The sequence below is a fragment of the Alexandromys fortis genome, unplaced genomic scaffold (assembly GCF_014885135.2).
Source record: "Alexandromys fortis isolate MF-2015 unplaced genomic scaffold, M_Fortis_MF-2015_v1.1 scaffold_50, whole genome shotgun sequence".
Classification (NCBI taxonomy): Eukaryota; Metazoa; Chordata; class Mammalia; order Rodentia; family Cricetidae; genus Alexandromys; species Alexandromys fortis.
In genome coordinates this window covers 9,766,654-9,777,597 of record NW_026067932.1, presented here as the reverse complement: position 1 = coordinate 9,777,597, position 10,944 = coordinate 9,766,654, and positions in this window count along the sequence as shown.

Sequence of the window (10,944 nt, the reverse complement as noted above, 5' to 3'; positions counted from 1 at the left end):
GTGACCTTCCAGGTGAACAGAGTTGATACAGTGATTATCCCTTCTGGTCATCCCTTGGGGAAGGGGGTGAGAGGGGGTGAAGTCGATGACATAGACCCCAGGAGTCAGGTCAGAAGCTGAAGCAGACACATTTATTGCAGATATGGAGTTGACCTTTATACCCTCCTCCCAGGGCCCAAGGGGTATCATTATCAGGAAGGCTGTGTTGTCCACTTGCTTTGTGTCACTGGTCTCCTGATATTGCCAGTCCCCAGACCCAGCAGCGGACTCTAGGTCGGCTCAAGGGAAAGTTAGCAGTGAGCATACTCTTATTAGCAAGCCCGTGCGGATTTCCACTTGGGTTGAAATCGGTCGGCTAGCTTCCTTCTCCATAGACTGACATCCAATTAGCCTCGTTTGAGCCTTTGGTGGCCTTTCAGGTGAGCAGAGTGACCTCACATGCCCTGTGACTAGAAGCCAACTTTTCAATGGTGTGATCAAGCCATAACTTCAAGGTACTTCATCGGGGACCTAGGAGATGGAGAGGTCAGAAGCTAACGGTCGTCCTCAGCTACAGAGTGAGCTCAGGGCCAGACAGGTTTCCACGAGACTCTGTCTAAAAGGAAGAGGAAAAAGATGCACAAACTCAACTAACCAGGTGCGGTTGGTGTGGTCACTTCTGCCCGGACCCAAACAACTCAACAGAAGAACCTTCATGGATCCAAAGCCATCAGCCCTACCCAAAATTAACAAAAAAAAAAAAAAAAAAAAAAAAAGAAAGATCTGCATCGTCGCCTGACACATTTGCACGGCTTTAACCTCTAGATCACACACAATCATGTCCACAGTGACTCTCTCCAATCTTTCAGTCTCACTAAGCTTGGAAGGTGGTATCCCCACTGGGAGAGCACTGGGGAGAACAAGCTGTAAGAGAGGACATGTCTGGTAAGGAGGTCTTTGCTACTGACATCTCTACTGGAACAGACTCTGTGAGGATGGAAAGCGAGACAGGGAAGAGCCGGGGAGAAGGGAGGGGATGGTGGAAAACAGGCCTCTGTCACCGTAATCCTGTTCTTTCTGCTGCCAGCTGTGGTCTACCGAGGCCCAGATGAAATGAGCAGATGCAGCAAACGTGACACAGACCTAAACCTCAAATCCACGAGTGCAGTCAGGTTAAGGGAAGAGTAGCTGCCTTTGATGGTGAGCCACGAGAATTGTCTCCCTCAGAGCTGGGGGTGGGGCTCGGTGCAGGGCAGCTTGTATGGTGTGCACAAGGCTCTTAATTCCCAGCCCAAAAGAGGAGGGAGGGGAGGGAAAGGGACAAAGAAGGAGGGGAAGAGGAGAGGGAGGGATGCTTGCTCAGTTTTCTCTCTTATACTGCCAGGACCACCTGCCCAGGCACGTCAGGGTCCACAGGGTCCTCCCACATCAACCAATAATAAAGAAAATGCCCTACAGACTTGCCTGTAGGCCAATCTGATGGGGACACTTTCTCAACTGAGGTTCTCCAGAAATAATCCAAGTTTGTGTTAACCTAATAAAAAACTAACCAAAACATAGACTTTAAATAAGCCAATTTACAACAAAACAAACATCAATGGAATTAAAGCATTCAAAGAGAGAAAGAGCCTAAGAGGTGTTCAGAGGGTAAAGGCTGTCAAGCCCGTTGTCCTGAGACTCATTCCCAGGAACACAGGGTGGAAGAGGAGAACCAATTCGCTCGAGTTGCCCTCCGCCCACCACTCACATACATACGCTGATACACATGCACGCCGCCCCCCAGATAAATAAACGTAATAAAAATTAAAGAGATAAAAAGAATACTTGAGCAAAGAAGAGGCAAGACTGTCATTTTAGAAAGCTCTCTGAAAGGCAGAAGTGAGCAGAGGGGTACCGAGGAGATCCAGCAGGGTAGGAGGAGGAGCTACCACGGAGGACAGGACAGACGCAGGACAGTGGAGGGACAGAGGGACAGAGAGATGTCCAGAAGACCGTGCACAGGGCACTCGAACATGGGAGAAACAGCAAGAGGGAGGAACAGAGCCTGGCTTTAGCTGCTCCGAAGGACATGCCGGAATGGGAGGAAGACTTGGGAGGAGGGCTGGGACGAGAGACATGGCACTTGGCTCATCACGTTTGGGCTGCGGGTTCCTCTCCCCATCTCTATTCTCGTACCAGCTCCACTGCTGGGCATATGGCTCCGACCTAGGTGACCGGTTGCGGTACCAGGCAATGTGCACATGCGCACATTCAAAGCTGCAGCTGGCGCTCCACTAGAGGGCAGCCGTGGCCTAAAACAGGCTGAGCTTTTTCCCTTCTTTCTCTACCCCAAAGTTTTAGTCCGTCGTGAGTGTCTTGAGTAGCTGGAATGGCGGTTGCACCCCACCCAACCCTGTTTGGATTTCTCAGCCTTCCCTCTTTCTTAGAAGTGAGCCTAGAAGCTCTGAGATGCCGGCCTAAAGGAAAGGTTTCAGTGTGAGGTGAGAGGAGCCCTGCGGACTCTGAGGTTCTCGGTCTTAGTTCTATTTTGTGCCCTTCCTCACACAATCAAAGAAATCCAGCCCCCCTCATCCAGACCTTTTCTCGATGGTTTGTGTTTCTGTCACTTGCTACTGGAAGAGGCCCGAGTAGCACAGACATGTGTCAGCCACCCGCAGACGCAGTAAACGGCAGGCATTGTCGTCTGTGTCATGACGAATAGCGGTGAGGTTTAGAAAGGCACAGAACATGCTCAGAGACTCAGGACTAACCGTCTGCAGCTCCAATTCAGGCCCAGCACCCAAGTCTATAACCACCCTGTGGACCACCAGTAACTCTGCTCTGTGACCAACACACGGGCATGTAGGGACGCCCACGCTGCCGTGACTCTGAGGTTCTAGCTCGGTGACCAAACAGTCCCCGGGCATGGCCCTGACTTCTCAGGAGTGTTTCCCAGGCTCCAGTTTGTTGCACTTTGAAGGTCGCTGGAAGCAGAGGGTCTGGTTACTCATTTTGCAGGAGTTCAAAGTCGGTGGCCTTATGACTGGGACATTATTTCTCTAAACTTTTTCTTGCTTTGGGAGTTGGGAAGGATTTACCTCCCAGCAGGCGTCCAGATTTACCTCCCAGCAGGCGTCCAAGGTTTGCCTCCTGGCCTGCTCTCGGGCACGTTTCCTTGTTTTGTCATTTGGTCAGTACCATTTATCGCCGTTTTCTTCCATCGCATTAACTCAAATGAAGTCTTTTATTGTTTCCAAATTTCAATGTTTGTTGCCCCACGCCCATCGCTTTTCCTCTCAGTCCCGTTTGTGAGGGGCTAGAGCGCCCCCTCCAGTGAACAGCGGAAGTGTCAGCCGCCTTAGATGCCGACCGCCTGGGGAGCGGAGGACTACCGGCTTTTTAAACAGGGAGGTTTCTACAGAGACTCCTTCAGTTCGTTCCTGGTCTTACGAAAACCTTGCAAAACGCTGCTTCAGACTCTAAGAAAGGGGAACTATCTTGCACTAGAATCCTTTAGCATCTTCAGCTCCTGCATCTTAACACTCCGGTGTTCATGACATAGGTTTGCCATAAAATACAAGTCTGGTCCCGCGACCGACCCTGTGATGGTAATGGGGGAGTCTTTGGATCCTTTCAAAGGTTCATGGGTTTCTACTGAAGCTCCTGACGCATAATGGATTTGTCTAACCTGCTAACTACCCTTTGCAGATTTTAAATCCAGTCGAGTATTTGGGAGTAGTTATTTGTGTACTAATGGCAGGTCCACCAAGATCACCATACGAGCCATGACTCCTTGAGCATAGGAATAATCCCATGTGGCTCTTCTCTGCTGTTCATAAGTCATCCCGTTCTAATGGGCTCTGTCTCTTAGTCAGGTTCTATTGCTGTAAAGAGACACCATGGCCCTGGCAACTCTTATAAAGGAATACATTTAATTGGGGCGGGCTCATAGCTCAGAGGTCGAATCCATCCTTGTCATGGTGGGAAGTGTTGTGTCACACAGGCAGACATGGTGCTGGAGACGTGGTTGAGACTTCTACAGCCAGACTGGCAGGCAGCAGGAAGAGACAGTGTGAGCCACTGGGTCTGGCTTGAGCTCAAACCTCCAAGCCAGTGATGTGCTTCCTCCTAATAGTGCCTTCACTATTCACTTCCCTTCCCTCTCCTTCAAACCACCACAGGCTCCACGTGTCTATTGCAGTCCCAGGTTTCACCTTAGAAATCAACCCTGCCATCCCAGCAGTCTGCAGGTCTTCTTCTGCCACGCGCTTTTGGGTCCTCCTCCTGTGGGTGATGGCAAAACTAGAAAAGCAAGATTCTAAGCTCTTCTATCCCCATGGCAACCTTGACTAGGAAGAGGAGGAGGAGCTCACCCATGAGGGCCCCTAGCACCATAATCTCTTCCAGAGGGAGGCATGAGGTGCCCACCAGGCCAGGCGATTCAATCAAAATGATCTGCCTGTGTGCCTCCATGCTTCCTGCATTGATGATAATGGATTAAATCTCTGAAACCGAAAGCCAGCCCCAGTTAAATGCTTTCTTTTATAAGAGCTGCCGTGGTCATGGTGTCTCTTCACAGCCATAGAAGACTGATTGAAACACCTACTTATTTGCCATCTGTTTCTTCTTTTGAGAACTGTCTGTTTATCAGCCCATTGACTGATTGATTGGATTAATTTGGTCATTTCTGGTGTTTCAGCTTTTGAAATCCTTGAAATAGTCTAGAGAGTAACCCCCTATTTGACACGTAGTAGCTGGAGATGTGTTCTCTTCTGTGCCCTCTCTCCATACTGCTGATAGTCCTCCTTTGTCATACAGGAGTTTTATCATTTACCCCGTTTGTCAGCTCCTGAGAATTTTTTCCTGAGCTGTGAGAGTCCTTTTCAGAATGTTCTTGCCTCTGCCAAAATTGTCAAGTGTTTTCCTCAGAGTTTTAGGGTCTAATGTTAAGGTTTTGGACCTGTGTTGAGCTAGGTTTTATGCAGGGTAAGGGATACGTACCCAGGTTCATTTTGCTGCATTCACATGTCTTGTTTCCTCAGCATCCATTATGAAAAAGGCTGTCCTTTTTCCCAGAATATATTGTGTTAAAACTTTGGTGGCTAGGTTAACTTACGGGTCCTTATTTTATTCCATTGGCCCACAGGACTATTGTTCTGCCGGGGCCGTGCTGTTACTGTGGCTGTGGTATAACTTGACATCAGACAACATTCAGCATTAAAAAAACTTCTTTATCGAATTTTTTTGGGTTTCACATCATGCACCCCAATTCTGTTGAAAATTTAGCATTGTAAAGCATGGCCCTTTGGATTTTTTTAGTGAATTCACAAAATTGTACTGGCATCACCAATGTTTAATCCCAGATACTCTCACTACCCCAAAGCATCCATCCCCACACCTGCTGTTAATCACTCCTTCCTCCCTCCTCCCCCGAGCCGCTAGCACCAAGCATCCTCTCTCTCCATCTTTTGCTTTCCCCTTCTCTACAGAGAGATGAGACCTAGGAGTTTACATGTGTTGGTGAACCCCTTACTATTGAGCTAAATCTCTTTTAGCTCTTTGCGACAGGGTCTCAGTCAGTGAGGCTGGCCTCAAATTCATTCTGCAACTCAGGCAGGCCTTTAACTTGCCATCTTCCAGCCTTGGCCACTGGTGCGGCTTCTGTTCTCTGTTTCTGAGTATTAGCCTAGGCCGGGCATTTCATATGGTTGGCTCTGTAGAATATGTGGACTTCTGTGTCTTGCTCCTTCCACTTAGCATGTTGTCAAGGTTCATGCACCGTGTAGGAAGTGAAAACTTTGTTCCTGTTGAATAGTGTTCCATGGTCTAGGCATGCCATGAAGTCACTTCTTGTTTCTCTATTGGCTGTCACAAACAGTGCCACTATAGACAATCATGGTCTTAACCACTGAGCCATCGCTCCAGCCCTGGGGCACTAGTCCTCATATCTCACATGCCCCTGTCCCCAAATGACGGTTTCCCACCCTCTCCACTCCCTGAACGCATCCCACACACTTCACCAACACTGCATTGAGCTCATGGCCTTGATTCTCATCTTACCGGGACAATAAAAACTGCTGGCAAAGAATTTCGTTCTTATTTAATCTACCAAATGACTGTCACATGTATGCCTTGGCACACACTGTCCCTGCTTCTATCCAAGGCCATCCCCTGGCCTTGATTGGGTTTCACTCTTGTCTACTCCCCATTGCCACTTCCTCCTCCAGTGTCCCCGTCTCCAATCCTCCCCACACTGTAGCGCCTCCCGAGAGCAAGCAAACGACCCGAGAAATGCAGCCTCCTTTCCCGCCTTTCCACACTAATTGGAGTTAGTTCCCTGTCGTGTGCAGCCACAAAAGTCCCAATTAATGCAGGACACCAAGAGAGGGGTCCCTGGAAACAGCCTGTGGTTGGTATTTTCACTCCTGTGTCGCTCAGAGCAGCACAGTGGGACTCATAAAGATTAAACAGTGTGCTTAGAGTCTGCAACACCTCCCTGCTCAAGGCAATGAAACCACCCTTCCTCTCTACTTTCTGTGTGCCGTCGCCTCCCCTGCAATCATTCCCCTTTGCTGGAAAATCTCTGGAATCATCATCTTTCCTCCTTGTTTTTGACCACAACCATCCTGCTTTCGGGTAGAACTGTTCTTCCCAGGTTCACTGCCGACCCTCCTAGTGACGATTCTGCAGGCCACAGGACAGCCACTCCCGGCTGACCATCTAGTCTCTCTTGACACAGTGGGTTAATTCTTTTAGGAACCCTTTAGGGGGAGGTGGTCTTTACGTTCCCTAATTCTAAGGCCTCTAGAAGGGGCGTATTCATTTCTCAATGCTCCTCCTACCTCAGCAGGTCTGGGTTTTTGCTTGGAGTTCAGTCCTTCAAATTCTCCCTTTTCTTGTCTGCAATGAGCCCCTAAGAAATGTCATCTTCCTTTGTGTTTTGAGCCATCTGCATGCTGATTAATTTCCAGTTTCTCCACCAAATTGCAGAGAAGGATATTGAAGCATCCAGACAACACCCTGCACTGGTCATCTAAAAGACTGCTCAGGTGCACAGGCTCCCACAGAGCAGTGGATGTCACCACCAACCTGCTTGTCCCAGTCCTTCCATGGGCAACCCAGCACTCGGCCCAGTTTCTGTTGCTCACCCTCTTCTGCCAGGTTTGCACTGCACAGATCTCAGTGACTCCTCCTTACATCCTCCACTACCCCAGACCTTGACCCGGGCCTCACCTCTGACTTTGATCATTTCTATAGCTTCTTTAGAACACACAAATGCCTTAAAATATAAATCATAAATATATTTAAGTTTTTTTTTAAATAATGTAAATCAGCCCTTGTCACCCAGCTGTTCATACCTTTCCTGTCACACACAGGATAACATCCAAAGTCCTCACCAGGACTCAGGTTCTCTGTGACTAGGGCTTAGCCTCTCTTTCATCCCCTCCCATTCTCCCCTCCCCCTCTGCTCCAGGCACGCTGGCCTTTCCTCACACTGCTAAGCATGGCCCAGGGCCTTTGCACAGGCTCTTTCCATCAGGTTTTGTTTGTTGTTTATTTAATTCTCAGCCCCAGTGCTGGCCACCTTATGGACCCTTGCTGTCCGTTCCACTGCCCATGCTCCTCGGTTCCTCCACTACTTGTTATCACAGGCTTATCAATTCAAATTTGTTATCGTCTTCCCTTCTCAAACACAAGCGCTTTTGGGTAGAGGGCTCCAGTGTGCTTCCTCTTATGCCTTTGGCTTCTAGAGTCAGGGCAGTGAGTGACTGAAGGAGCAGCAGTGTGGTTACCAAGGGAACAGAGACCGATGGAAACTCCCAGAAGACTCTGGAGCACTGACCACGTGGATGCTATGGCAACGCGCATCGGATTTTCAATAAGCAGTTATGGAGTAACTGTCCGGGTGTCAGGTGGTGTCTGAAGCACCACAATTCTAGAAAGAAATAAAGTTCTGCTCACTCTACCTGTAAAGCGGGGACCAGAATAGAAACAGCGCTGTAGAATTATCTAGCCAAGTGTTGTTGAAGCATATTGGGGTCGGGAAGATTGGTTTTGCTTGGGGTGTGCTCTTCACACTGGAGGGGGGAAGAGAAGGGAGGTGGGTTTTCAGGCCAGCCTTGAACTTGCCAGAAGAGAAGTGTGAGAAGCACACTGCAAACCCAGCAAAGGAGCTGCCTGCCCCGCCCACCCCTCGCCGTCCCCGCCCCACCCCGCCTCGCCCCCTCCCACCGTGCTTTCCTAGTTTCTAAGTTTCTCTCTCGCCTTCTGAAGCCCCCCGTTGTTCTCTGCTGTCCTTCTACGTCTCCCTGTCCCCACTGCATTCTGACCTTCAGCAAGGGGAAGATGACAGTTCCCACCAGTTGGTCCTCGCCGCTCAGCCACAGGCATTCTCTGCCGTAGCTGTCAGGAACCTTGCACCCATCTAGGTGTAGCTGGAAAAGGAAAGCCACTTCACAACCGTGTCACGTGACCACAGTGTCACACGAGCACATGCACTTTAATGAAAGACTTGACAGTTTTTACGTTTACATAAAACTCCTCCTATAGAATCAAGACAGCAAAGCAAGGGAGAGTATTTAACTCCCAGGAGTGAATATTACATGAACGAATGGTTGTATGAAATAGTGAAGTGGATTTAACCAATTTACAAACACATTCCTAGAGGTTTTTTTTTTTTTTTTGGTTTTTTTGTTGTTGTTGTTGTTGTTTTTTGCAAGTAGTTATTTTGGATCTGAGACACATTTTCCCTCAGAAACAATGTCATGAACGGCACTTAGTGCCAAGAATTCCCACTAAGGCCATTTAGCCCATAATGTAGCAAGGGAATGCCAAAAAGGAATGAAACTGTGTAAGAATGTGCTTTAGATAATTTTGAATATTGGTGTTCAATGAAAGGTACTTTAATTAGAAGATGATATATGAAAAATATGGTTTGTTCCCCCCATGAGATGTCTGAGCCTTCGGAGGGTGTTGTGGGACGCTGTCTCCATTAACATTTCTTCCTAATGAAAGGGAGTATACGCTTCCCTCTGGTGTAACCACGTCCTGTTCTAGTCTGTACGATCAGGGATGGCGAGAACCACAGTCTGGCCTTGAAGAAGGCAGTTTGGGTCAGGACAGTTTGGAGACTGTGTGAGGAAAATTTAACTGAACAGTATTTGGAAGGAAAATAAAGGAAAAGGAAGAAACGTGATAGGGTATGATGTCATCAGAAGAAAACAAGGAATATGGTGGGGGGACAGGGGGACTCTAGGCAGAAGGCATAAATAGCTCAGGCCAGACCTGAGTTCATTTTCAGTGGTGTCTGCCACAAAGATTTTCTTTCTTTCTTTCTTTCTTTCTTTCTTTCTTTCTTTCTTTCTTTCTTTCTTTCTTTCTTTCGATTTATTTATTATGTATACAGTGTTCTCAGTATTCTGTCTGCATGTATGCCTACAGGCCAGAAGAGGGCACCAGATCTCACTGCAGATGGTTGTGAGCCACCATGTGGTTGCTGGCAATTGAACTCAGGACCTTTGGGAGAGCAGGCAGTGCTCTTAACGGCTGAGCCATCTCCCCAGCCCCCACACAGATTTTTCTTGCTGAAGCTGGCGGTATCTTTGTTGTGTTAGTACTGTGGTTATAACATCTTGACAAAAGCAGCTTAAGGGAGAACATATTTTGTTCTGGCTCACAGTTTTCACAGCAGGGAATTTCTGGAGGCAGGAGCTTGTAGAAGCTGGCTACACAGTATCTTCAGGAGGAGCTGGCTACACAGTATCTTCAGGAGGAGCTGGCTACACAATATCTTCAGACAGGAGCTGGCCACATGGCATCTTGTGGCAGGAGCCGGCTATACTGCCACTTTAGGTAGGAAGCAGAAGTAAGGGAATGCTGGAGTTTGCTTCTCTCTTATGTAATCCAGGACTCACGCCCAGGGAACGGTGCCATCCACTTTCAGGGTACACCTTCCCACCTCAAGTAATTTAAAATAATCCCTCACAGACAGCCAGACCTAACCTAATCTAAATGACCCCTCCCTGGTGATTCCTGATTTTACCAATGTCACAGTCAACACTGAGTTCAGGTGGTTACCGCAAGATGTGGAATTTGTGCAGGGTTGTACTCTTCCTGTTGATTTTGGTGGCATCTCATTGTCAGTCAACTGAAACTCTTGTCATTAATATATGCCAAATTCCCCTCGGGATATTTCATTGCTGGTGTTCTTTTTTCTCACTTTTAAATGGCTTCACAGAACTAAATTATCTACCCCTTCCAATCCTGAAAATTTCATTATGAAATCCTCCAAAATGACAAACCATAATGAACCAAGAGGATTAAACCTAATTATATGGCCCAAATCAGTCAGCACTGATCTAAATAACACAGATGATTCTCTCTCTCTCTCTCTCTCTCTCTCTCTCTCTCTCTCTCTCTCACACACACACACACACACACACACACACACACATCTGTGCTCTGAGCTGTTTAGCATTTTAAAAAAGAGGCCAGAGGTTGGCAAAATGGCTCAGTGATTAATGGCACTTCCCTTCAAACCTGAGGCCTGAGTTTAGTTACCAGAACCTACATGGTTGGAAGGAGAAAGCTCTCTCACAAATTGTCTTTTAGGCTCCACACACTAAATATATTAATATTTTGTTTTGTTTCACTTTAAATTGTATGTATGCAGGGAATATGTGCACGTGAGAGCAGTGCCCAAGGAGACCAAAGAGAGCTGGAGTTACAACCACTTGTGAGCCGCGGCCTCGGTGCTGAGAACCGAACTCAGGTCTTCTGCAATAACCAATAACTGCTGAGCCACCTCTCCAGTTTAACCCAACTCCCACCTCCGCCCCAAAATGAAAAATAAGTAAGAAGACGCCGAGGCTGGAGATGTGGCTACTTTGGTAGAGGGCTTGCCTAGCATGAACGAAGCCCTCGGTTGGATCCCAGCACTGCACATAAGTCAGGTTTGGTGGTGCATGCTTGCTAATCCATCACTCT